The sequence below is a fragment of the Mesocricetus auratus genome, unplaced genomic scaffold, assembly GCF_017639785.1.
Source record: "Mesocricetus auratus isolate SY011 unplaced genomic scaffold, BCM_Maur_2.0 Super-Scaffold_100033, whole genome shotgun sequence".
In the NCBI taxonomy this organism is placed as follows: Eukaryota; Metazoa; Chordata; class Mammalia; order Rodentia; family Cricetidae; genus Mesocricetus; species Mesocricetus auratus.
The window spans coordinates 11,047,197-11,074,587 of NW_024429213.1; the positions used below are offsets into that span (position 1 = coordinate 11,047,197).

The window sequence follows — 27,391 nt, forward strand, 5'->3', positions numbered from 1 at the left end:
CAGTGGGAAGATGGGCTGGACTGAATCTCTACTTTTGTGAAGTTAAAACTAGAGAGTATCAAATGTAGAATGAGTCACAGGGACAACAACTGCAGTTAGAGTATGTAGGGAAGGAAAAAGAGTAATAGCAGCTAAACTTTACAAAGAGATTTATTATTTTTATTTGACATGTATCAGTCTTTTTGTTTGTGCATATGCGTGCATGGGCTCTGCCTGTGTGCTTAGTGCTCTTGGAGACCAGGAGAGGGAGCCAGATCACCTTGAACTGGTGCTACAGATGGTTGTAAGAGCTGGAAATTAAACCTGGGTCCTCTGCAAGAGCAGCTAGTGCTCCTAGTTTCTGAGCCATCTCTTGAGCTCCCAAGGCAGCTAATCTTTATTGAGTTATCTATTTTGTGTTGTAAGTTGTGCTACATTCCTTATATTACTTCATCTCTTCACAGTAATCTTAAAAGATGACTAAAGATTTTTTTGTAGCTAAAATGAGTAAGAGTTGGAAAAGTTAAATAACTTGACAAAAGTTACACATGTCTTGGTAGGACAAGCAGATAGAACCTCAGATCTGCTTAGCTCCCAGTAGCCTGTTTCTTCCAGATCACATTGTCTGGAAATGGAATGAGTAGTCTTTATGAGCTAACATGTTCCTTGATACCGGGATGAATTAGAGCAAAGGCTAGATACTTACTTGTTGGGGATGACTTAAGGGGATTTGCACTGACACAGAGCTGGCATACATAGTTTCTGATAACGCTTTCAACTACATCTTGAAATAAGTTTCCTAACTCAAATCCATAACTCTGTCATCCAGAATGTCTATTGTGTTCACAATTAGAATGAGTTCGTGGTTAAGGCACCATTATCAAAAAATGAAACTGAAAGTACAGTCCCATGGAGGTTAGAGGATCAAATTCAGGTTTTGTTGTTGGAAGCCTGCCCATATTCCCTCAATATTCACCATCTTAATTCATACTGTGGGATCCTACCATAAGCATCCACAGTTCTCTACCTGAGGAATGTCATTTGGTTCTTTTTACAGGGAAAACTGAAAGTGTTAAAAAATGAATATCCCCCGAGGCAGCTCTAAGCCAGTGACTTAAAATGTATTCAAATATTGCCAGATATACCTTGGAACACAAAATGAGCCCCGGTTTAGAATATTCCTATTTGCTTGTGGTACCCATAGTAAATGTGTGTGTGTGGGGGATGTAGGATGTGGTGAGGCAGCAATTTTTGGGTGGGCCATGGGTGAGATTCTCAGTGAACTACAGAGTTTAGCGGAGGGGACAGTTGGGGAGAAGCAGTAGGTGTGTGTATGTGTGTGTGTTTTTTGGAGGAGAAAATGATGATTCAGTCTTATTTCATAACACTGGTGTCAGGCAGTCTCTTGAACAAAACAGATGGACCGATTAGAGCTAAACTCTGAACCCCTTATAGTTCCTTTTAGAAAATGACAAGTAAACAGAAACCTTTTTGCTGTTTGTGCAGCATCAATTTTCAGGGGAATTCAGGTTGGATGAAAAACCCTTAAGCAGCCACTTCACAGTTTTTCATGTTCGGACCCTCTAGGGATATTTTGACTTTTACTTACTTGTTTGGAGCTATTAAAAATCGTGACAGGCAGTGGTGGCTCACTCTTTTAATCCCAGTACTTGGGAGGCAGAGGCAGGCAGATCTCTGTCAGTTTGAGGTCAGCCTGGTCTACAGAGTGAGTTCTAGGACAGTCAAGGCTACACAGAGAAACCATGTCTTAAAAAACAATCAGTATGTTATTCTAGTATGGAGAATGGCATCAATCAAAGGAGAAGGTTAGACAAAAGATGCAAATGACTTCTTAGCTGAAATCATCTCTGGACCAGATTTGGCTGGTACGTGGACAAATGAGACCCCTGAAGAGTATGACAGATTTTAGGGGATGATAATGGAGATATAGATATCTGGTATTGCCCCTTAATTGGAATTCCATTCACACATAAGAGGGATAAATACGAAAGGAGGTCCTAGTAGGAAATACCTCTCACAGTCAAGGGGCATAGAAGGCTAGTGTTGCAAGCGATACATTTCCTGCCTAACTCCCCTCATATCACTTCTGCCAGTTTTGTATGCTCAACACTCATTGCCAGTGTGTACCTCTCCTGATGATTAGCACCTATTACCTCTGTTATTGACTGGTTCTTGGGCTAATGGATTTGCTTCCCTGGAAGGTAAGGCCCTGAACTTTATATTACCTTGGGGAGGCCCACAACTTGTGGTCAGAACTAGGAAAGTCTGGTCTCCATGCCTCATGTTGAAATAATCTCTGAGGGTAGTTTGTATTCTGGAGCTCGAATATGGGATTGGGACAGAACAGAGACTTTCTGAGATTGCAGCTTTATATTTTTGGCTTCTTTTCTTTTTCTGCCTGTTTCCTCATGTCCGTTTTGTCTTCCCTGACAGTAGTTTTCCAATAAGTCACTTGCATAGGGACCCTCATGCTGGTGTTTGTTTCTGGAGAGTCTGTCAAACTCAGAAGCATTCTAGGTTCATTTGGGTTGAAGGGGAGGTAAATTCTGTGAATTGTATCACTCATATGGAATGTTTCAGGAACTTGCCATCACCAGCATGATAGAGCATTACATGTCTCTTGGATCATGGTCTTGAGCTAGTGAATTGAGAGAATAACGCAACTAACTCTGCCATTTAGATACTGTGTCTATAGTCAGCATGACCACAAAGGACCCCAAGAAGTATAATAGAAGCCTGTTTAGACAAGTGATGACAGACAAGCTAACTTGGCTAAGGTTTTAAATGACTTGAATCTAGACACTCAAAACTATGCCTGCGTGGTTTCAAGTTTGAAAGCCACAGGGAATCTCATTTCAGAAGAATAGCTCTTTAGTGAAAAGATCTCCAAATGGGATGATGATATGCCCCATGTTTTGAGTTCTACTAGTTCACAGCGTTTTCTCATTCATTACATAATTTAGCTTGGTAGCACGTCTGTGAGAGACTAATATCTCTCTTTGAAAGGCAAGAAAGCTGAGTCTAAAAGAGGGTATAGTACTGACATGATTCTGACAAGAAAGTTTTTAATCACTCAAAATTGTGTCCTTCTGACTTGGGTTCTATTCTCTCCAAAGTGATAACGGAGGGACTTTTCAGCATCCATAGGTGGCACATTACTAACTCATCTGGAAATGTTTATATAGATTATGACAGTTTGCTTCCCTAGCACTGAGACCAAAGTACCTGAGAGAGCAAGTTGACAAAGGCAGAAGTTATAGTACTTACGGTGTCTCAGGGTTCAGGCAGCAGATGCTAGTACCACATATTTAGATATAGGGGGTGTGTTCATATTTTAACCACAACCATGAAGGAAGACTGCATGCTTCCTTTTACATTTTAACATGTATGTTTTCAGCAGCAACTGGGAAGTTAAATTAGAAAGGAGCTGCAAAATAATTGTTTTCCTTTCATTTACTGTAAGTTTTCAAGTTTAGAGCAGAGGTTTTGTTTCTTTTCTTCCCTGGGGTTCGGAGTTTTACTATGAGTAGGATATGCCTATTTGACCAAAATCACATGAAAAAGTTCTAATTGGGAAACAGCTCAAGGCAAATGGCATTTAACAAATAAAAGTTCAGCATGGAATTATAGATCTGAAAGAGGACATTAAGGTCTTTCTCTACCTTTCTATGGAGACCTGCTAACTTATAATTGTCTGTATGTGCTTAATTTCCATAAGATTTATAAATATATACTATTTAATTCTTATTCTCATTAGCATTATGTTTCAGTTAATACCTATTAGACAGCTGACCTTTATGACATTCCATAAGATTTTCTAGGTACAATGAATGCAAGAAGTGAATAATACATACTGCATAGAAAAGTTAAAACAGAAGTTCTTACTGGCATGATTAGTGAAGTGGCAATGTGAAACAAGGTAAATGTGGTGACATATGCCTGTAATCCCACCATTTGGAAAGTTCTGGGTCATCCGTGAGCCAGAGGCCAGCTTCAATTTCATGAGAGGCTCTCGCAAAACAAATAGAAAGAAGCAAATTATACTAACCCTCAACATTTTGTGTGATACAATTTTCACATTTATCTATAAAGAATAAGGTGATTATATAATACATATTCCATATAAGGTCCTTGGTAGGGGGATAGGGATGTTATTAACTTTATATCAGAACAGTCAGACTGTTCTGAGAAAGGGGGATTAAGGCTACTCACTGAGAAAATGAGGGAGTATATGCAGAGTAAAAGGTCTGTATCCAGCTCTAAATTAATAAGCAAGGAAGTTTGAAGTCGCAAATGATTAAAGAGATTTCATTATGAAAACTTTAGATGTTCTTACCTCATCTTAGAATTATGGTTTTAAAAAACAGCACACAGAACAAATGAATACTCTATTCCAATAGCTACAAGATAGAAGAAAGTTAATCCTAACTGAAAAGATTGTGAGACTGTACACTTATTGCCCTACTAGAAACTCCCAGCCCTATCCCCTAGACTCCTTACTATCTGCCTCTACACACCACTTCCGGGACAATCTGCTATACTCTGTTTCTGGAAGCAGGCTTCTTTGTAAACTTCATCTTGCTCACCAACCATGAGTGCCAAGAGCCCTCGAAATTACACCACGGAGGTAGACCGCCTGGTCAGCTTGCATCTTCAGGCAGGCCTGGTTCACGTCTTCTGAGATCTGTCTGAAGAGAAGCGTCAGGTTGCCTATATTCTCCTGATGCAAAATCGGCACAACGGCAGTGACCTCGTCTCTGAACGGCAGATGCTGCCTTCATACCAGTGCAGTGGAAGCCTGGTTACCATAGAAACGCCCTTGGCCTTGGAGAAGAACCTGAACCAAGTCCTTCTGGATCTGCATGCCCTGGGTACAGCCAAAGCAGACTTCCAGTTCTGTCACTTCTTGGAGAACCAATTCTTAGAGGAGAGGAAGCTCATTAAGAAGATTAGCAACTCCCTGACTAGCCTTGGCCTGCAGGCCCGTGAGAAGGACAGCCTGTGAGTATCTCCTCAAAAGGTTCACATTCAATGGTGATGAGGCACTCCCAGGAGTCCATGGCCCATGGCCTTGCAGAGTTGTGTGGGTTTTTCTGATACTAGCTTCTTGCCCAGCCTAGCATAGCATCACCTGCTAAAGCCACATGCCATATGGAAGTAAAAAGGTTTCTTTGTGCAGACAAAAACAGCAGCTATGTCGGGGGTGTTCTTGAGAATAGCATGAAGGATTTGTTGTCTGGCGGTTTCTAGCAGTGTTAAGTAAAGCATTCTTTTCTGAGTCATCCATACACTAATGAAGTGAACCTGTGTTTTGTCTGCCCCCCAGAAAACTGTAATAATTCATAACACTTTTATGTAATAAAATTGTTTATGTAAACTGTAATAATTCATAACAATTTTATGCAGTCTTAGAGGTGTTGTGATTTCAACCAGTTCTGGCTGCTGGATTGTACTCCAGATGTTTTCTAAAATGTATAGCTACTTTTTTCCTAGCAGAAGAGAAAAGTGATTATCTGGACTGTATCATATTGAGCCTCCTGCATTCTAAAATGTATGGTTAATTTTTGCCTAGTTGAAGAGAGAACTGACTATCTGGACTGTATCTTATTGAGCCTCGCCCACTTCCCATCAATCACTAAATAATTGCTTTTCCTGATTTCCAAGTTGATGTGATGCCATCTGCTTATTTGGGGTAACCCAACAAGCAGCATCCCTCTGAAAGTCATCATGGCATCTCCTGTGAAGCTGCTGCTAAAACACCAACTATCATACCATGTACTGATCTCTCCATGAAGTTTCTCCAGAGAAACTTTGCAGGCAACTCACTAGGAGAAATAATGCTTCATTTTGGTAATTGACTTGTTTTTTGCTTTATGGACATGAGCAATAGAACCACGTTCCCTTTTCTAATTGATGGCTTAACAACTTAGGGCTAACTTTGCAATTCAGATATAGTAAATAACTAAGACTGTATAAACATTACTGTATGTTGCATCTTTTACTAATGTGTGTGTGTTATGGATTCTCTTATGCCACTTTAATGTTAATCTTTCTATACTACAATCAAGAAATCTAGGTAAATAAACATTGTCACTGAAGATTAAGTTTCTGTTGTTTATTGTAAAGAAAAGAGAACACTTCAAAGCAGCCCTGTGATAGCCAAGGTGATTCAAGTGGGGGTAGGCCAGATAGGAGCCCAACTTCAGAAGCCAAGACAGGAGAAACAGCCAAAAATGTAGCATTTGGGGGAGTCTGTTTTGTTTTTCTGCCAACTTCTTTTCTAAATTTATACCTTCTTATCCTCCAGGTAACAGTATAATAGGTGTGTGTCATTTCCTTTGCACTTTGGAAAGCTGGAGCTGGGGTTGTAGCTTTTTCTCAAACCACAGACTTGAGTCAGGGGGGTGAAGGTGGCCAGAGGGAAGTCACGATAGCTTTGATGATGCTAAAGTGGAATTAGAAATTGTGTTAGGGCTTCATGTTGCCCCACTCCAAGTTAGACTAGTACAGAAAGAAAAGCTAGCAGAGAGAGCAGAGACCAGTGTACATCCTTTGCCTACACCATTTTCTTTGTGGCAGGAAGACCAAACACGTGCTACTGTTTCTTCTATTTTGAAAGCGTTAGAGGCATAGAAACATATTTTGCAGAGATTGAGACAGCTGTTTTGTTAGTTCGTGAAATAGAAACCCTGATCTTCCTGTTTCATGTAAAGTATCTTTGTAGATTTATTGATTTTTACCTTATGTGTATGAAGGTTTATCTACATGAATGTGCACTAGGTGCATGCATGGTGCCTGGGGAAGCTGGCAGAGTAAGTTGGATGCCCTGGAACTGGGGTTACAGATGTTTATGAGCTGTCATGTGGGTGCCAGGAATCAAGCCTGGGTCCCCTGCCAAAGTAACAAGTGGTCTTAAGTGCTGAGCCATTTCTCCAGTACTCAACAAAGGCTTTGATGATTAAAAATGATTATAATAGAAACATTATTCCTAGAGAAGAGACTCTTTCCCATTTGTTTATAGTAAGCAGTAAGATATATATGGAAGTCGATAACATCTGTCTTCAGAATTGGGTTAAACATTCAAATCTCTGTGCTTGACATATACAGAGAACCAAAATTTAAATTAGTGCTCAAAAGTGCTAATAAATAATAAACTCGTAGGTCCAATTTGTTTCCTGATGATAAAAATAATATTTTGTGATGCCATTAAAGCTTCTCAGATAGGCTAAAATATTCTTTGGTCATCAAATAATACTTTAAAAGGAACACTTTGCTGAGCAAAGAATGAATGATACAAAGACATGATAAAATAGTACTTGGGCTCTTAGAAAGGGCTAAGGTCCTTGGCAAATTTATCTGTGGAAAATGGAGATTTCATGATATCCCACTTCTAGAGATTAATTTAGAAACAAGACCCGCAGTAATTTTCTCTGTGAGTAGGCATTTTGTGCATGCACTCATACAGAGACTTACACTAATAATTTTTCTAGGAACAGGCTAGAAAAACTATACCAATCTTCAATTATATATGCTATACCATATATAATTAGCTTTTTAAGTCAAATTCCCTATCACCTTCCCTAACACAATTTGGGGCCTACCCATTGATAAGTCTTTTCATCCAAGTTTTTGGTCAGCTACAACAGACGAGAAGCCAGAGGGAAGTCAAGGCAGTTTTGCTGATAGTAAAGTTGAATTGGGGTTTGTGTTAGGGTTTCCTGTTGCCACACCCCAAGTTAAGCTAAACCAGCTAGTTTAGAACGAAAAGTGGGAATGGAGAGCAGAGACTAGGCAAGAATGGACAAAGGCCAATCCAGCCTTTTCTGCTAATCTCACTGAGACCCAGGAGAATGTTGGTGGGGAAAAATTTTTGGGAAGAGGGTGTGGTTGACCCAATTGTCAAGGCATTGCACTTCCCCTGTTCCTTAGCTGATATGCTCCAATATGCATCATGATGTCAAAGTTCTCCATATTCACCTTTATGTCCCTTTCTTAGGGACAGACTGTAAGTACCCTTTTCATTTATAGAAGTGGAGCCTTTGTCTTTTGAAGGCACCAGGAATGCTTTGTCAAGGGCAAACGCTCAGTTTGCTTTCCCTGGTACTTGTAGTCCTCACGAGGTTCCCTTATCTGGAGGATCTCCTAAACACCTCCTTCGCCAAATCAAACTGTTGTGTGCCTTTACAGAGTAGCTTCTCATGGCCTTCTTTGAAAAAGTCCCCTCAACCGTGATGGCTTGTTCTTACTGGGAACTTGATTGGATTGATGAATGCCTTGGAGACTAGTAATAACACACACCCCTGGGAGTCCTTTGGAGGATGTTGCCAGAGACAGACAGTTCCATAATGGATGCTCCAGCTTAATGAATAAGTCAATCCCTTAATGGGTTCCTAGTTTGATGACACTACTGGGAAGTGGTAAAAGGTAGGAGATAGGGACTAGTTAGAAAAAAAATGATCTTGGGGTACTTACAGGTACTGTATCACACTCTGACACCTTCCTGAATTCTCTTTCTCTGCTTCTTGTCTGCTTTGCTGTGACCAGCTGTGCCACACCTCTTCTGCCAGAATGAACTGAACACTCTGAAAGTGAGCAAATAATTTTTTCTTCTCTTTGATTTATTTACACCAACTGTTCTGTTGCATCCAAAAGAAAACATATCTCGCACAGATACCAGTCCAGTCATCTGGCATTGGTTAATTTTCTCTTAGAGGATTTATGCTCCCATTAGACTGAAGGTAAATGGAGAACTTGAAGGCAGTGGTGCTCAGTGGTGAGCAATGAACCCTAAACTAGACTTACCTGCATTTAAATCCTTCCCACCTCTACAGTTAACGCCATGCGCTCTGGCCCAGTTCCTTTACCTCCTTCAGCCTTCCCATCTGAAAAGGTAGACTCGTTTAATAGTAGCAATAGTAATGGATATGAAATGAAGTAACCATTTGAAGCCAGAAGTGATGGGCCAGCACATGCTAATTGCAGAACGAACATGTTTCTTTTAAAATCACCTGTCTTCATTCGAGCTCTGCTTGTAATATCTCTAAGCTTGCATCTCAGTTTCTGGAAAACCGATAACTTTGGAGTCTAGGATCTAGCTTTATAATCATTCCTCCCTGTATATAGACATCATATTCTGAAGTAATTGGAATTTGTTAATTTGGGGGACGTGCTCCTCAGTGAGTAGGAGAAAAACAAATGAAGGAGAGACCTAGGATTAATTGTTTTAATTAACACACCGCTAAAAGTATTTTAACTTCTCTCCCAGGAAGGACAAGTTACACAAAGGGGTCATTTCAGAGCTGAAACTAATTAACTGCTGGCTGTTACTCTCTCCATAGTTGCCAATTCTTGGTGGCCTTCTCCACCTACTCTTTAATCTTCCACATCCTCCCCTTGCAGTCTGTGGGAGACAACAATATATCAGTGTGAGAAAACAGGAGCTGGAAAACACTTGATCTCCAGACATCACGGAGACCTTGAACTTCTTTGCACCAGGGCCTGCGTAAATCACATGCTTTTGGGTTTCTATGCAGTTGGTTTTCCCTCTCCGGAAAGTGGTAGTTTTGAAGACTGAGTTATAAATGCTACCTATTTATAAGAGTGTGGAAAAGGAAAAAAGAAAAGAAATAAAGGCCTAAAAAGTGAAGAAAAACAAAAGCTAGAGGAAGAAACTGTCTTTACTATGTCCATGCAGTGTTGTTTATCTTTGTCAGTCATTCACCCACATGGGTGAATAATTTAGTCATAATAGTAATAATTAAGCAGGTACTAATCCACGAGTGAGTGCAGGCATACACTGAGAATTAATATAAGGTTCCAACAGAGTATAAGCTCCCCCAAAAGACATCTTTATAATTGTATAAGTTCTTAGTACTTAATTAATAATCATTGGAGGAAGTATAGAAATGCCTAAGCTCCCCAGCAATGCCCAAGGTTAGGCCAAAGTGACATAAGTATGGGTAGAAGCAGATATTCTGGGAGTTAAAAATCAATTGCTTAAACCGGACATAGTGGTGTATGACTGTACCCCCAGTACTCAAAGACCCAAGATGATGAGGCAACAGGATTGAGGCCAACGTGGGTTACATAGTGAGAGCCCATTTCAAGATAGCAAATGCTAGCAAGGGTAAAAGGAAATAGGAAGCCATATTCTCTTCTGATGTGATGCAACCATTATGGAAATCAATGAGATTTTAAAAAAAGATTGAAAACAGAATGACCACAACTCAGCTGTACTCCTCCTGGGCGTGTATCCAAAGGACTCTCTATCCTACCATAGAGTTGTTAATACTTGCACATTCATGCTCAACATTCTTCTATTCACAATAACAAAGACAGGGAACCAACTCGGATGTTCATCGTCAGCTGAATGGATAATAAAAACTTGTTATATGTACACAATGAAATTTTACTCAACCATAAAGAACAATGCAATCAGGACATTTACAGGAAAATTAATGGACCCATATTTTTATGTTAAGATAAGTAACATAATTTATTATATTATATAAAGAAATGTAACCCAGAATCAGAAGGACAAATACTACACCATCTCTTTTATATGTGTATTTAAATCTTTTACATTTATGTATGTATACATGCAGCTATGACTGTGAATATAAGCCACAAACCTAGAAAAGTGACTACAAGAGGGAAAACAGGTGTTGAAGGAGAGACAAGGATAATAGAACACATGTGAAAGGGTATAAATGGGAAGACAGGAGATGGCAGAGAATGAAGGAGGATTAACAAAAACTAAATTGTGTTTGAGATGCCACAATGAAACATAATATGTTGGATAATAATTCCAAATAAAAACATTAAAAACAAATTGATTAAATTATTGAAAACGAAATACAGAAACTTATTCTTCTTAACATGCAATAACCTGAATCTCAGGAAGAGAAAACCCCACATAGATCAACCTTAAGAGAATAACTAGCCTGTAATGGAATACTCAGGATCAAGAAGAGTTACTCTCCGAAGTTAATGAAAACTATAAAGCACAATAACCAAATGACTGGATTAAAACAGGCTATTGTCAATACTACTGAAACTTTCAAGACAATGTGCATGTTGGCCTAAACTTTGATAATGGTATTGTGTCAATGGTCAGTTTCCTAATTTGTAAAATCACATGGGTTTTAAAGAGGCGAGTACCTTTAGAATATATACATTTAAGTTTTTAGGACTAGCTAGGTTGACAGGACATCTCCAACTTTCAAATGGTTGAGAAAACTGGTAAATTTGGATAAAGGATAAATAGGAATTTTTATACTATTAATTCAACTTTTCCTGTAATTTAAAAACTACAACTGAAGTTGCCCTGCTCCCAATGAATTTTAGATAGTTTAACATTGATACATACAAGTTTGTAAACATGACAACCACTAAACTACAGAAACTTAGTTATACCTATACATTTATGTAGGTGTGAGTGTGTGTATAGCTGACTGCCCTGGACCCAGCTGCTCACGAGTGTTTGTTTGCCTGTGAACACTACTATGTCACTTCTCATTGCTAGGGTGTGCATTCTGTCAAAGAGGGCTGGAGACTTTGTTTTGTTTTTAAGTTATTAATTTTATGTCTCCTCTGCCATACTGTGAGCAATTCAGACAAAGACTTGAGCTCCTGTATCTTGTCCAGTGTGAAACCTAACTTATAACAGAGCTCAAACACAATATGGTACATGAATTTGGTCCTATAATTCCAGTCATAGAGCTTCATAAGCAAATAACCAAAAGTTATGTTATTTTCTTTCTGGATACATTTTCTAGACTATCAAATTTTCTGTCTCACTCTCATACACACACAAAAACAACAGTTTTTTTTTAAAAAGAGAAAATAGCCAGAGTGGGAGGCAAAGAAAAAGAAGCTATGCTATTTGTTGCTACACAACTGATGTTGCTGTTGTCTTAAGTGCTATAATTCCCAGACTTTATCATGTGTATATTTAAAGAGGGGGATCTATACCACTTAAATCTTTCTTTCTGGTAAGAAAATTATTTCTGTCAGGCATTGTGTGCTTCTAGAGCTAGGCGAAGGCTCAAGATTTCAAGTCTTGTCAGCCTGAAAGATCAGAGAGAAGGTTGGGCAGTATTTTGCTTTCTGCTTTCTCTCTTTCCCTTAATTCAGTTCTCATTGCCTGTGAGTGAGAATGATCAGCATAAAGTCACAATCTTCTGAGCCATTCCCTCATCTCAGAAAGTCATTGTCTGATGTTCAGAACTTGCCTGGCATTCACAAACACATCCTCCTGTTGCAGTCTGGCCAAGTGCTCACAGCCTGGCTGTGTGGGTTTGTGGTACATAAACTGCCTCACCTCCCAAACACCAACCTCACATATGCTCTCGTGAGGACAACATGCTGTGAAACCAGACAAACTCAGTTTATAGTTTTACCTAAGCACAGACAAAATCTTTAGGATTACCTACTCTTTCTCATAGCATGATCTCTAGAGCAATCCTTGCATCCTTGGCCCCTTTCTCCAAATCACTAGTTAAAACCCCCAAACACTGTTACAGTAACCAAAGTGCACTTGCAAAAACACCCTTCAAGCTCTACAATATGGGTTTGCTCTTATTATATGTGAATGAATGAAAAAAAGGGAAAAAAGGAAAGGAAAGGACATGCCTGCTTCTAGGTATGGTGGAGGAGAAAGCTTTATTGTAGATTTGTGGGAGAGCATAACTAGAGGCAGGGACATCTGGGAGAGTCCAGAGCAGACATGACGAGACTGAGCTGGGCCATGTGAGGAGATGGGGAGGGGAAGATAAAAGGGAGAGTGGAACCAGGTGCAACAGCCAAGAGGTCAATGACACAAAAGAACAGGTAACCAAAATGTCTGGATTATAGAGGGAAGAGCCTTTGGGAGAAGGGTGAGGTATGCCAGCCATATCCTGTAACAAGTAGGGACTGAGGGATGCTGCCAGTACCTGGAGGCCAGATCTGCTTTGATATGTTAAATAGGCGCCTCAGTTTGAAACTTAACACTGAAAAATTCAATTTGTGTAGCTGCAGGGGTTCTTGGCCATCTCTGGTTGAAGAACACTGGCACTTGATTCTGAGGAATAATTACCACAACCATATACACATTTAGGCTGTCAATATTTGGGAGGCATTTTAGGGATACCCTCAGTGGGCATTTTCTGTTTCATGTTTTGTTAATCCAAAAGTATTTATTACTCACATTGACTTATATACTGAAAATATTACTGAGCATTTATGCCTTGCCAAGCATTGATCTGTGTGTTACAGATAAAGAGATCTGTGACACTATTCACTCTCTCAATGAGTTCGTGCTCTGTAATCTAAGACCAACATACAAAACAAAATTTAGTGGTCAGAGCTGCAGCTCAATGGTAGAACACATGCTTTAGACAAGTCCCAGGTCCTATTCTTGGCACCACAAAAATAGAAGTACAAATATATTTTGAAAATGTTGATACACTATGATAAATTGTATAGCAGAAGAAACATATAGTGGTTTGAAAATGGGTATGAGTATTCCAAGGTGAAACTTGTAGCATTTTATTAATGATGAGTTAATTAGCTGATTCTGTAAGATGATGTGAATCAATTCATTTACAGTGGAAGAAAGGATAGTGTAGACAAAAAAAGTCACAAAAGGAGGTACTTGAGGAATGGCTGGAATGCTAACTTATGGGTAACTGGGTGGATTAAATTATGAAATAGCAAGGAATTCACCAGAATTGATAGGGGGCAGGGCAATCGTAGAAGTACAAGAGCTGGCCCATGTACTCCAAGAGTTTTTATTCCTTTTGGTGAGAACAAACTCATACATTTAAAAAGAGCTACCATAAACAATATAGAATTATGGCTCTCATATTCTGTTAATCTATTTTAGCAATTTCCTGTAAAATCCTTGGTGTGAAGGATCATGCTTCATGCTTGGTTTGCAAGGAAGGCAGGCCTGAAATGTCAAATGTTAACTTTCACCCCACCCCTCATAGTTGGCCTTGAACCAATAAGGAGAACAACTTAATTAATAAACTTCTTTTTTTTCCTCAAGTGTCATCAGACAATTCTGAGGCATGTTTTACACAGTATTGCTGTGGGATAGTTGTTAACTGTCTGAAGATATGTCATTGCAATTGGTATAATAAAAAGCTGAATGGCCCATAACTAGTCAGGAAAGGATAGGCAGGACTTCCGAGCAGAAAGAGAGGAAGTCAGAAGGATGAATCTAGGTGTGCAAGAGATGAGTGCACAGGGGAAGGATAGCAGTCATGTGATAGAACACAGATTAATAGAAGTAGGTTAATTTGAGTTACAAGAGGTAGTTTCAAAAAAGTCCAAGCTAAGGCCAAGCTTTCATAATTAGTAATAAGTCTCCATGCCATTATTTGCAGTCTGGGGATCTCAATAAAAAGCACAGCTACACAGTATCTCAGAGAATGCCCAGCAAGTCTCATCACCAGTTGTCCAAAGTGCTAAACCTCCATTTCCATGCCATTTCGGTATTTTCCTTTTCTACACTTCCTGAGATCAGATTGCCTCTTCTGATCAATTAAGTGTTCCCATATCGTTGATTAAAGTCTTTTTTTCCAGATGCTCAAACTAAGGCAAGCATTGGTGTTATGCTTTGACTCTTAAATGTCCTCTAAAGGCTATGTATTCATTGCTTGGTTGCTAGCTTGTAGGCTGGGAAGTCATGGCATCTTTAAGAGGTAGGGTCTAATTGATGGAATGTAGGTCACTGGAAGCATGCCTTTGAGGAGTATGTTGGATGTCAGATGTTTCTTCTCCTCTAACCCCATGTTCTGGGTCAGTGATCACATGACAGATTGGTAGAGGCCATTGCCATCTCAGTGTAATGTGACCTTTTCTTTATGGGGTTCAGATGTGGATGTTGTACTCTTCTATGATCTGATACATTTGATAAGTTTAGACCTGATTTTTTTCTGTATATACTTTGTAAATACACATATGTGCTTATAGGTTCTCAGTCTACTTTGATAAGCTTATAGGGTGGTATTCTTTTACTTTTAGGAGCCACTTTTGACAGGTATTGGTATTTATGTTCACAAAATAGAGCTATGTGCTGGTCATAGAATGGAATCAACCAGGGTAAAACACAAGTCTCTCTTACCCAATATACAATAATTTAGAACTGGGAACATCCTGCTCTCCACAGGGTGATTCTGATGGGAATTCAAATGAACAAATTTCTTAAAGAAATGAAGACAGTAAATGCAGTGTTTGTGATGTTTCAGATGAGGGCAAGGACTCTACTGGAAACTGCACTAGGTGCCATTCATCATCCCCAAGACTTTGTGGGAGACTGAAACCCCTCCAGAAAAACTAATCAGTCTGGGCAAGGAAGGTTAAAGCTGCACAACATTAGACACTAGCATGACTTCTGATGATCATTGTTTTCTGGATATAGAGCAGATCTGAAAACCTTTCCAGAGGACTACAAAAGTACACACATTTAACTTTCCCACCAAGAAAGGTACAGTTGCTGAAGAGATGATCGGCATTAAAAAGAAGCCAAGAGTGTACCTGGGACAACAAAAGCAATGTCATGTGTGTGTCTAAGGAATTGTCTAGACCCTTCTTCTGGGCTATACTGCTTATACAAATGGTGCCTAGGGAATTATGTCCTTGGGATTTGTTTCTCAAGCTTCAGGTGGCAAGATATTCTTGCCACAGGTTCAGAGACTCAGCAGGTACAGCCCATGTTGGTGATACACTTTGGCACCATCCACATGATTTTGCATGTATGCAGAATGCAATAGCTGTGAGGGTATGGTGGTGTCTACCAAAGTTTCTAAAGAAAACCTGGAGCTGAGTATGGTGGTGCACATCTGGATCCCAGCACTGAAGAGGCAGAGATAGAAGACTGCTTTAAATGTGAAGCCAGCCTGTTCTGTATAGTAAGTTCCAGGCCAGTGAGAACTACCTAACAAAACTCTGTCTCAAAAGACTTTAAAGAAAAAGAAGCACAAGAAAGTTGTGGGCACTCAGATGGGATAATAAGCAAGCAAGGAAGCAAGCAAACAAAAAGCAGTAAGAGTTTCGCTAAAAGTACAAAGGAGGCCTCTAGCATGTTAGGATGCCAGGAACATGAAATGCCCACTAAGTGAAGCCACAGGCAATGAGTGACACTATGTCAACAGAGCAGCCATCTGGGCTAAAGCTAATAATGCTGTAGACAGGCTTGCTTTTGGAGCAAACATTACACCAGCATGTGCACCAAATGCTAGTCCTGGAACTACAGAATCTAATATTAACTTGCTGACTTTGCGTGTTTCCTTGGTTCCATTCCTCTTTTCTAGACTTCAATTTATTTGTTCTGGAATGGGATTGTTTAATCTGCACTATTGTATCTTAGCAGTCTATAGCTTTAAGAAGAACTTTAAAGTCAAGACTTTACCCTGAGTCAAGTATTGGAGATTTTGGTTTTATTCTTATTTTAAAAATTAGCCCATATTAATTATAAAAAATAATGAGTTTCATTGTGGTACTTTATACATATAATAGTGTACTTTGTCCACATTATTTGACTTGGACTTTTGCATCATGCTGGAGCTGTTAAGTCTATGGGGATTCTTGAAGATGAAATGGATGTATTTTACATTGTAAGATGAAAATGAGCTTTCAGAGATCAGAGACAGAATATTATGGTGTGCATCTCAAAATGCCTCCCCTGAAAGTTTGTGTGTTACAGACTTGTCCCCCAGCATATGGTAATATTGGGGGGTGGTAGAAACTTCAGGGGTAGAGTCTTGCTAGCAGAAGCAGGGACATAAGGTGTATGCTCTTGAAGGATAGTTTGGGATCCTGATACCCCTCCCCCACCTCTCTCTCTCTCTCTCTCTCTCTCTCTCTCTCTCTCTCTGTGTGTGTGTGTGTGTGTGTGTGTGTGTGTGTGTTTTGACTGCTACAATGTGAACAGCTTTACTCTGCAGTTGCTGTCTGGTTAGCCACAACCACAAAATGATAGGATCAATAAGTCATGGATTGAAACTGTAAGTTAAAGTAAATCTTTCCTATTTATAAGTTGATTTTCTCAGATGTTTTGTTACAGTAACTAAATGTTACCTTTTTACTGTCTCTACCAGTTCTAGCAATTACAGAGATAATCCATTCTTTTCTCCTCATCACTGTCCCATAACACTGTTTTCATTTCCCTATCCTTTGGGAGGTAACAGTCTAGCCTTAGAGTCCACATAATTCCAGGAGAGAGTTGGCTAAAATGACTCATACCTCTGTGTGAAGTTACTGCTCTTTAATCTCAGCTAGCTAAAGCAGTTGCTTTTCATCTTTCATATAAAACTGTCATGATTTGGTGATGCTAAGCCCTTTGCCAGTCACTGTAGCTTCCTAAATATGAATACAATAGGACTTGGTGAAAACATTTGTATAGCTATTCGTCACTTGAGGGTCTCAGCATAATGAGAATCTTAGTATTGGTCCCCTCTGCAACTGTATTTATGTAAGTATCCAGGTCATGGACTTGCTGAGACTGGAGACAAACACTTGAGCCTATTTCTCTGAAGCAAATATTAATGAGCTGGAAACTATTCTTGAGTTATCTCTCATTCTAATTATTAGCTGCTTACATCAGTAAACTTGTATCTAGAGTCACACCTGTTGCAAAGAGGATCATGTTTCTGTATGCCTGTAATAGCAATTGAAATCTTTAGGAGCAGCCAGCATCTGACATTGAATCTATTCTTGTTACAACATTGACTGGAAAAAATCTGTTTTAGCATGCTGTGAGTGAGAAGTAAAATTTAAAGAAATTTTCAAAATAGGTAGAAAGATGAAAGAGAAAACAAAGAAATAAGAATGCTTTATAATTTTAATGATTGGTTAAATCTAATAATGATTGTGAGGCTATATATTGAAAATAATTTATCAAATTAAAAGGTTGTAAAAAACATAAAATTCCAAAATGACGTAGTGATTAAATGGATACATTTATATAATATGTATCAGCTTTAAATATGAATTTTATGAACTATAACGTAATGAAGGTGATTAATATTAGTAATATTCACATGAATGTCATAATAATTTAGAAACTTTAATACAAGTAATGACCCCACTTACAAGACCCCATCATTTGTTACACAAATAATAAGTTAGAATATATAACAGAAGGAAAAACTCCCTGATTAAACAAAGAATAAAATAAATTAAATTAAAAGAAATACACATTTTAAAATTTATTTCAAACATGTCCAAAAGCTATATAAAAAACAACTAAAACACTTCTGGAATACACAGATACATAGGGATAAATGAAAAGGCATAACATTTCAAAGAACAATTTATTTTAAAGTTCTTAATTAGTTTTACTTTTTAATTTAAAATTAAGTAACACTTCACCATACAAAAGAGATTAAATAGTTTTTATGGACTGGATGCTAAATGCTACTTTTATTAGCAAAAGCTAGAGAAGGCATTAAATAAAAACAGACTTGTGATTTCAAACTCACTTCCCTTGTAAAGTGAGTTCAGGGATGCAGAACATTAGAAGAACATCTGATGGATTTGCATCCAGTTACCTAATTTTCCTTTTATAAGGATTGAAGGATGTAAGAGGACATTTTGTTTTAATGCTCATAGGCTTGTTGTGAAAATTTGACTACAGGTCAGGTTCTTGACATCTCCAAAGGTCAGATAACAACTTAGTTTTGGTTTGACAAATATGGACATTTTTAACATTTTGACTTTTAGTCTGGTCTGTTCTGACCCTATGCAAGAGTGTAGTACACAACAGCTGTGTGTAGAATTTTATTTAGTACTATCTTCTAAGTTTGAAGAATTCATAATCACTGAAATATCAATTCTTAAGTTGCTTGACATTTGCATATTGCCTAATAAAGTTAAGGAATTACTTTTAATCTTTTAATTTGTCATATAATTGCTTAATTTATGGAGTAAATTATTGTTAATATCGTGTGATAAAAGTATTGAACTCATACTTAAAAGAGTTTTTATTCATTAGAAAAGTATTTTGAAGAATGCATGAATAAATTAGCATTATCTGGGACTTTAAAAAATACAGTGGTGGGAAGAAGGGAAAATAGTCAGATTATGTATGAAATCAAGATCGTTTTGGTTTACAGATTCTGAAGCCAAGTGATGGAATATGGGGCATTCTCTCCTGTTTTAAATTGCCTTATTAAAATCTAAAAGTTCAGTTATCTTAAAAATTACAGGGTATTCCCATTATCATTATTATGTTTTTGTTATTCACTTTTCAGTGGTTAGGCAGACAGAGAAATCCCCCCAATACAAGTCAGTATGTCCAAAATAAAAGCAGAAAGATACCAGGGAAAGAAAGAAAGTACAGAAGGAGGGGAGGCAGGGGGAGGAGGGAAGAGAGAGGAGGGAAGGTGAGAGACAGGGAAGGAAAAGAAAGAACAGAAGAGAGTAAAACATATATGGTTAAGTCAGGTTCCTAATGATATTCTGTTATACTTATAGATCGGTGCCCAGCCCAACTGTCATCAGAGAGTCTTCATCCAGCAACTGATGGGAGCAGATACTGAGACCCATGACAAAACACTAGGTGGTTCCAGGGAATCCCCCCTTGCAGAGTATGTGGAGGAAGGATTGTAGAAGCCAGAGGGGCCTAGGACACCATGAGAACACAGCCCATAGAATCAACTAAGCAGGGTTCATAGGGGTTCAGCAAGACTGAAGTGATAGACACGGGCCCTGTATAGGTTTGTGCTAGGTCCTCTACATATACCTTATGGTTGTATAGCTTTGTGATCTTGTGGGTCTCTTTATGATGGAAGCAGGTGGTATCTCTGACTCTTTTGCCTGTGCTTAGGACCCTTTCTCCTTCTATTGGGTTGCCTTGTCCAGCCTTAATATAAGGGTTTGTGCCTAGTGTTTTGTAACTTGTTATGCCATTTTCGGTTGATATCCCTGGAAGGCCTGCTTTTTCTTCTTCGTTGAAGGAAAATGGAGGAGAAATGGCTCTGGCAGTCAGGGAAGTTGAGGGGAAGTTGAGGGGAAGGACTGGGAGGAATAGAGGAAGGGAAAAATTGTGGGAGGTCAGAATGTAATATATGAGAGAAGAATATGAAAATACAACATTAAATATAATATAATAATGCAATAGTCACTAGGAACCACCAAAGTCACTGTTTTGTAATAGGCAGAAAATGCTTCCTTGAATGTTGCTTGAGAAGTAGAAGCTTGAATTCGACTACCTCTAAGGAATCATCTCACCCTGTAAGTTGAAAATTGCAGAACCCGGATCTCTGGGACTGGAAATATGCAGTGCACTATGTATACTCTAGCTACCTTTAACTGTAGACTTGACACAGCCTAGAATCATATGAGAAGGTAGTCTTAATTGAGAGATTGTCTCTGTACGATGGCATGTGGGTATGCTGTGGGGGATTGCCTTGATTGTTGACCAGTGTAGGAGAGACCTACATGGTGGGCAAGTGGTCCCTGTTCATATAAGAAAGCTATCTAAGCATGGTTTGAGTAAGCCAGCAAGCCAGCAGGCAGTTTTCCTCCATTGTTCTGCCTTTAAGTTCTTGCTTGAGTTTCTGCCTTGACTTTCCTCGATTATGGGCTATAACCTGTAAGCTGAAATAAACCCTTATCTCCCCTATGCTGCTTTTGGTCAGAGTGGTTTTTAAACCCAACTACATAAAGGAAATAGAAGATAATGGAAGTAATTTGTCCCTCTGTATCTGCTCAAGTGATCCCATCAGTTGATAATGAACTAGCAGATCCAAATGATTTCTTAGTGCATGTTTTTAATTGCTTTCTGTCTTCCAAACTCACACTCCTGTCTCAGTTTTCCACCTTTCATTCCAATATACCATGGGAAAAAAAATCAGTAAATCTTTCGAATGTCTGCCACCTTTTAGTTGAAGAAATAGAATGTATACCACTACCTTAAATGATAAATTCTGTCAGCAGGGTATTTATAGTTTTCAAGGAGAAAAACTTAAGAAAACAGTTTCTTTATTGCCCCACCTCCAAATGGAAAGCAAGAGAGCCGAGGCTTCTGAGAGTTAATTTTTGTTACCAGGGTGACCACCCATTCTGATTTATCCAGGATTGAGCTGTTTCTAGTGACACAGAGCTTTCTGTTCTAAACTGCCCCATTTGTTGCCAACTATTGTTTGACAAGGGAAGGGGTTATGTACATGTTTCCATGTGAGCCAAAGGACATTACTCATTTCCATTTATATTCTGGATTTTCCCTACTCCTATCATCATAGATATTGACTGTTATTAAATGTCATTAAACCATTTATTATGTTTTCTTGACTACTAAAGGGATTGTTTCAGGCTGCTGAAGTAGTTGGATGGTTGCATTTTCTTCAATTTTCTTTTAACGTCTCTGATATTTGATCTAACATTCCATGTCAATGAGAGAGATAAAGAATTAGAGAACCCATCCTTCGGTGGTTTCCATCTGCATGGACCCTGATTAGTGTTAGTGATGTGCATGGGTAGAGAGAGGGTCACATATTAGGGAATATGCAGCCTACTAGAAGGCACTGAACACAGCTCTGTTTAAATAAGCAATAAACCAGCTGGTACCAAATTTACACTCTCCCTTATTGATTGATTAACTGGTTGAAACAAGCACAAAAACAAAAGTTCTTTAAGGCGTTAAAATTTTTCTTTTATTCAGTCCTCACTAAGAATTTATTTGTTGTTTGCCTAGCTCTAATAGCATCAAGTACCAATCACGCTGGAAATGTAATACTCTGAAGGGCCTTATTGCCACCATTATAACTAAGTTTATTAGACTGTAATATCAACAGAATTGATAGATTATGAGTTAGAATTCCTGTTAATAATTCCCTGAGCTGAAGCTTTCAAGTATGCCACAGAATAATAAGACTCTTCTGTTTCTAGGCAGCAAGATTCTTTTTACTACCTCGCATTTATTATCCCCTGGCTTCAGTGGATCAGGAATCCAGACCTAGCTTTCTCTGAAGCCGTCTGTGTCAAGATCTCTTAAGGGCTCCAGGCAAGATGTAATCAATAAGTATAATTTTATCTCAAAGTTATCTGCCTGTGAATGATTGCTTCCAAGCTTGCTCATCTAAATATTGGCTTGGTCACCTGATCTGAGGGCCTCAGATCCACATTGGGTCTTAACTAGAAGCTACTCTAAATTTCTCATCACTGGGTTCCACCAACATGGCAGCTTGCTCACTGAAGCCAGTGGGATGATCTGCTACAAGTCTGGCATAACTAGCTAAGGAGTTAAAATCAATTTTTACAATATTTTATTTGTGAAAAGCAAATCACAAGATCCAGCTCTCATTAATGAAGTGGTGCATATTTATAGCAGCAGACATTAATCTCAGGGTGCATATTAGATGTCTGCCTTCTACGAAACAACGTGCCACTGAATGGATTATAGCAAATCAGTCAATAGCCGACTTTTGAAGTCCTGTTTGGATTCTGAGCACTGCCAACTACTAGCTATATAGCTTTCAGAGGTCTTAACTTCTTTAAACTGTAGTTTCCTCTGTTGTTAAATCATAATGCGACTTTGCACTCAGAATGGATTTGAGGGTTAAAAAAGGAAATTTATTCATAAGCACATTTAGCATGGTATCTTGTACTTGGTATGTATAGTTGCCCAGCAGTTGACACTAAGAGACAGGTTAAATGAGCTAGGGAGCAGGAAATGAAACCAAGACAAGCAAGGGTGAGATCTTAGCAGAAATCCTACACAATGAAATCACTCTAATCTACAAAGGATAATACTTCCACACAGTGAATTAGGCCTTCGGGCTTCATCTTCACAAAGGCCAGGATCTGTGCTTCTCTATTCCTACACAGTCTTCTTTGGAGATATGTGGGAGGATGAAAACTCCCAACTGACCCTTCTGAGACTGTGGACAAACCTCTAATTGCCTAAGGACAGATTTCTTTAGGAAAAACTAACAAAAGACACTGGCCTGGCAATTTGAAGAACACTGAAATTGGTGAAGGGAGATCATACAAGAGTCACATAAAGAATGATTTAAAATAATCTGCATGGAGCAATGATGTTGTCTAATATACAGCCACATGGAGCTCAATAATAACATATTCTGCTAAGTCCTTCCCTGGGTAAATGGTATATGATATATACCTTACTGCTTACCTGGACCATATAGTAAATATAGACACAAACCTCATAAATATGTTTTAGTCAACATCAAACTACCTCTATCACAGTGGTACTCTAAGTTTATAATGGACCTACAGTAAGTATATAGATAATACAAGTTGGATGTTTGTTGTTGTTGGAGGGGGTGTCGCAAGAGCAGAGGGTGGACAGGGGAGGGCTGGGGCATGAATGTGATGAGGTGTATGATGTGAAATCCCCAAAGAATCAATAACAATATTATATTGGGAAATATTGTAATGGACCTACAAAATTCCTGTCCCCTTGTAATGTTGTAGGCTTTATGACACTGTAGCACAGAGCCGTGCAGTCTAGCAAATGGATTTAACTTTGTTTGTTGGAAAAGGGAAGGAGAAAAAGCACATGCGTATTATAAAAAAACAAGATTGTGAGAATTGGGAGCAGGGCAGTTGCAATGATTTGATACAGAGCACTGACTCAGATATTGGAAAGGCAGAGAGCTTGCAAATGTGTGAGTAATTCAACATAAGAAGCAAAGATGGGCTTTGGTCTCTGAGAAATGAGATACCTTGTGGAAGGTCAAAATGAAGTTAGCATTGGACCCGTTGAATTTGAGATGCTGTTGTATTAACTGGTGACAGCTATAAGGAAGTTGTGAGCGTACTAACAGAGATTGAGAAAGTAAGTGACTTAAGAGATGCCACTTAGAGAGGCAAAACCATGGACATTGGTGTACTTACCAAGATATGAGAGATAAGCAAGAGCCAGAGACAAAGTCCTGGCAAAACCTTAAGATCAAATGGAGGAAGAAAATCAAGGCAGGGGTCTGTGAAGGACTGTTCAGAATAAAAAGAACAAAAAGCTTTCAGAGTTATAAATGGCAGGGATAGAGGAGGTTAAGGGCAATACACAAAGATCTCTGTGAGGTGAATAGGAGAAAAGGAAACAACAATGGGATTGACAATCTGTGGACAATCACAGTGGGCAAGCCATCTGTGATATTGGTGACTGATTTCAGTACAGTGACAGGAGTGCTATCTACATTTTAAAGAGAAACTAAAAATGTAAAGGGAAGTCTATCAAATTAGGAGAAATTAAACAGCAAATAGATAAATCCAGTTCTAAAGCATCACCAGAAGAAAATGAAGTTAATATTTGAATTTTTCCTTTCTGTAGATTCTAGTCAACCCCTTTGTGGCAGCTTACTGTCATTGGTGTTGATGTTATTATTACAGCCTTCATCCTTCCTTTTGAGCTTAGAAACTGTCAAATTGTGATTTAAATAGCATCTCTAGTAAAGTGCCTAATTTCAGATGAAGTTTGGCATTTGAGAAAGTAATATGCAAAAGACGACTATCAGGATGAAGAAGAATGAGTGCCTGACTAGAGAGAAAGCTCACAAACCCACCCACATACTCATCAGTATGGAAGGGAGCAATCATGCTCAAACAAAATGCCTTTTACAGACACAATTTTTGGTTTCTTTGGGAACAAAAATTTGTATCAGCACACAGAAAAAATAACTTGCAACTGGACTTCCTGTGTCCAGGTCCCTCTTCAGAGCTTTAAAGAGAAAGATGAGGGAGCAAGATTGGTAGTCAAAGGCTCCACACAGGCTCCACAAAGGCTCCAAATGATTGAATGCTGAAGCTAGTTACTGTACTGTTTTCACCTTCAATGCAATGTTCTGTTGTTTGGATTCCTTTTCTCAGACAACGGATTTGAGTTCATAAAATAGGCCTGGTAATGAAGGAAGTAAATCTAGATCGGTAACATCACCACTGTTTTCCCTCAGTTTATTGCAAGTACCAAATGAAGGCTCTTAGATACAGGAAGCCCTTACTTTGTACAAAGCCTTGCTACACTGTGCAGCCACCTTCCTGCTACTAGATTTGTAAATTCCAAGTTAAACAAACTGAGAGTTTAGTCATATGGTATACACATTGGATAGTTTCTTTACTCCAATCTGTAGTCAACATGCAAAAGGAATCTAAGCATCAAACAGTAGAACAGAAACACAGCTCACAGTCATTACTGAAGAAAACATTGCTGGAATGAAAGGTGTCTGGAATATGCAGATTGAAGTGATATATCCTGGAAAAACAGGTACTAAATGAATATGCCCGTAAGGTTCTCAGCTCTAAACTCACCTACCTCTATATTCCACTTGGTAATACTGGAGCTGGTATTCTGGTTTTTGTTACTCGTTGGCTCCCTAGAGACATATAAAGACGAGGGAGCATCTAGCCTCCTGCTAGCATCATGCTCCTGTTCAAAGTATCCTAAGGAAGGCTCTTCGTAGCTCCAATTTCTTTTGCCATTCTCATAACTGACTTATTTTGCTACTTCAGTAATATGAATAGCATCCAGGAACATGTACTGAGCAGAGTTCTGAAGTTCAGTTCAAGTTCCTAAAATGTTGGTATCAGTCAGACTGCAATGAGTCCCTCCTCCAAGTCTAGAGGCATTGTTCCTTCCCTTTGTTTCCTGTCTTAAACCTGGGAACTGTTTTCTGCAGGTAAGGTACTATCTTTGGGTTCCATGTGTGCTTCCCCTTTGTTCTGTTAGCTCTTTGACGTTTATTCAGACAATTATCTACTCTAAATCTTCTCAGAGAGTGATATTTCTTTTTATGATGACACATTGATAGGATAGTCAAGAACAAAACTTTCACACATTCCAAAATTTTTATTTCATTTTTCAGTTCTGATTTAAATTTTTTCATACAACATATTTTGATCCTGTTTCCTGTCCCATTACTGATCCCAGATCCTCCTTACCTCCTCATACACAACTATATGCTCATTCTCTCTCTCTCTCTCTCTCTCTCTCTCTCTCTCTCTCTCTCTCTCTCTCTCTCTCTCCTCTTGCAAAGAAATAACAAAAGCAAAAGTCAAAACAAAGAAAAAATCAGGTAAGACAAAAATGAATAAAATTTAAAAATAAAGAGGGTATCTTAAAACATAAGTCACCTATAAGGATTATAGCAATGACTATACACTGTTATTGGGAAAAAATCTATGAGTAATTATGACAAGATAAAATATCATTCAAGTATAAAGCCATATTTTTAGATATGCAAGGGTTCAGACAATCTTTTTGATGAAACTGAAATAAGTTTTCTGAAGCAAGAGATTGATAGACTGTGGTAAATGAACCAGTAATAGACTTGACTTTAATATATATCTAATAATAATGCAAGACAGTATATTACAGATAGCAAAATAAAATTTGCATATTAATGCTATGAATGTGTGTGTTTATTTTTACATAAAGAATTAAATCATGACTAAGTGATTGATACTGCAGGGCACAAATCATCTTCAATGCTTTTCAGAGTTGATTCACATTTTGATACTATAATTATCAATGCTAAAAACACAGCTTTGCATAAATGTATAATATAAAATGGCAGAAGTATGCATTTAGATTTGGATTAATTTTGATTATTGCATGTTCAGAAACATTTTTTTGTAGCTAAATAGTTTGTGACCCCTCACAGTTTAAGAAATGAGGTTCCAGAGAAAGCAAGAGGTCAAGAAAGTAAACCCATGCATCACAGGAAGGCTTGCTAATAAAGTAAACCCACCCCTATGATTGCTAACCTACTGCTAGAGATAGCAGCATTAACCTATTTGTGAGGTGGAGCCTTCTAGGATCCAGTCACTTCTTTAAAATATCATCCCCCAATACTATCATAGTGATAATTAAATATTTTCATATTTTATTCATTTTTTATTTTGTGTATATGAGTGTTTTGCTTGCATGTAACATGGGTGTCCAGTGCCCTCAGAGGCCTGAAAAGCATAGCTCCTGGAACTGAAGTTCCAATTGGTTGCTAGCCACCATGTGGTTGATAGGATCGAATGCTCTTGACTGCTCAGCTGTCTCTCCAGCCCCATGGTAAAAAAAATTTAACATGAATTTTGGAGAAGACACTCATCCTTACTGTCAGTATGCATTTTCAATATTAAGTGATTGATGTAGTGAGCCACATGTATTGATTTTTCTAGTATCAAACCGATTTGCTTTCCTGAAGTCAACTAAACAATGATTTATTTATTTCTGTCAATTTATTTGTTTTTTGCCTTTGTTTTTGTTTTGGGTTTAAAAACCCATTTAGTTTTGTTTGTTTCTATTTTTCATAGTCACCTTTTTATGCATTTCAAGATTGTTAATGTAATGTCTAAGGCTCTTTCGTGTATACTCAGTGATGATAATGAGCTATGAGTTTCTTTTCTTGTACTATCCTTGATTGATTTTTGAATCAAAGTTGTGCCA

The 27,391-nt window shown here is 38.4% G+C and overlaps 1 long non-coding RNA gene across 5 annotated transcripts in view; it reads right to left on the bottom strand.

Moving 5' to 3' along the window:
* Positions 1-4,839, bottom strand: part of LOC121135237 — a 39,944-nt gene extending 35,105 nt beyond the window's left edge. The window contains exon 1 of one of the 5 annotated variants that reach the window (XR_005872441.1): positions 4,587-4,839. This is a non-coding gene — a long non-coding RNA (uncharacterized LOC121135237). The remainder of the gene's footprint in view (positions 1-4,586) is intronic. The other 4 variants (XR_005872439.1, XR_005872437.1, XR_005872440.1 and 1 more) reach the window with 4 other exon arrangements.
* Between the last annotated feature and the right edge of the window lie 22,552 nt (positions 4,840-27,391).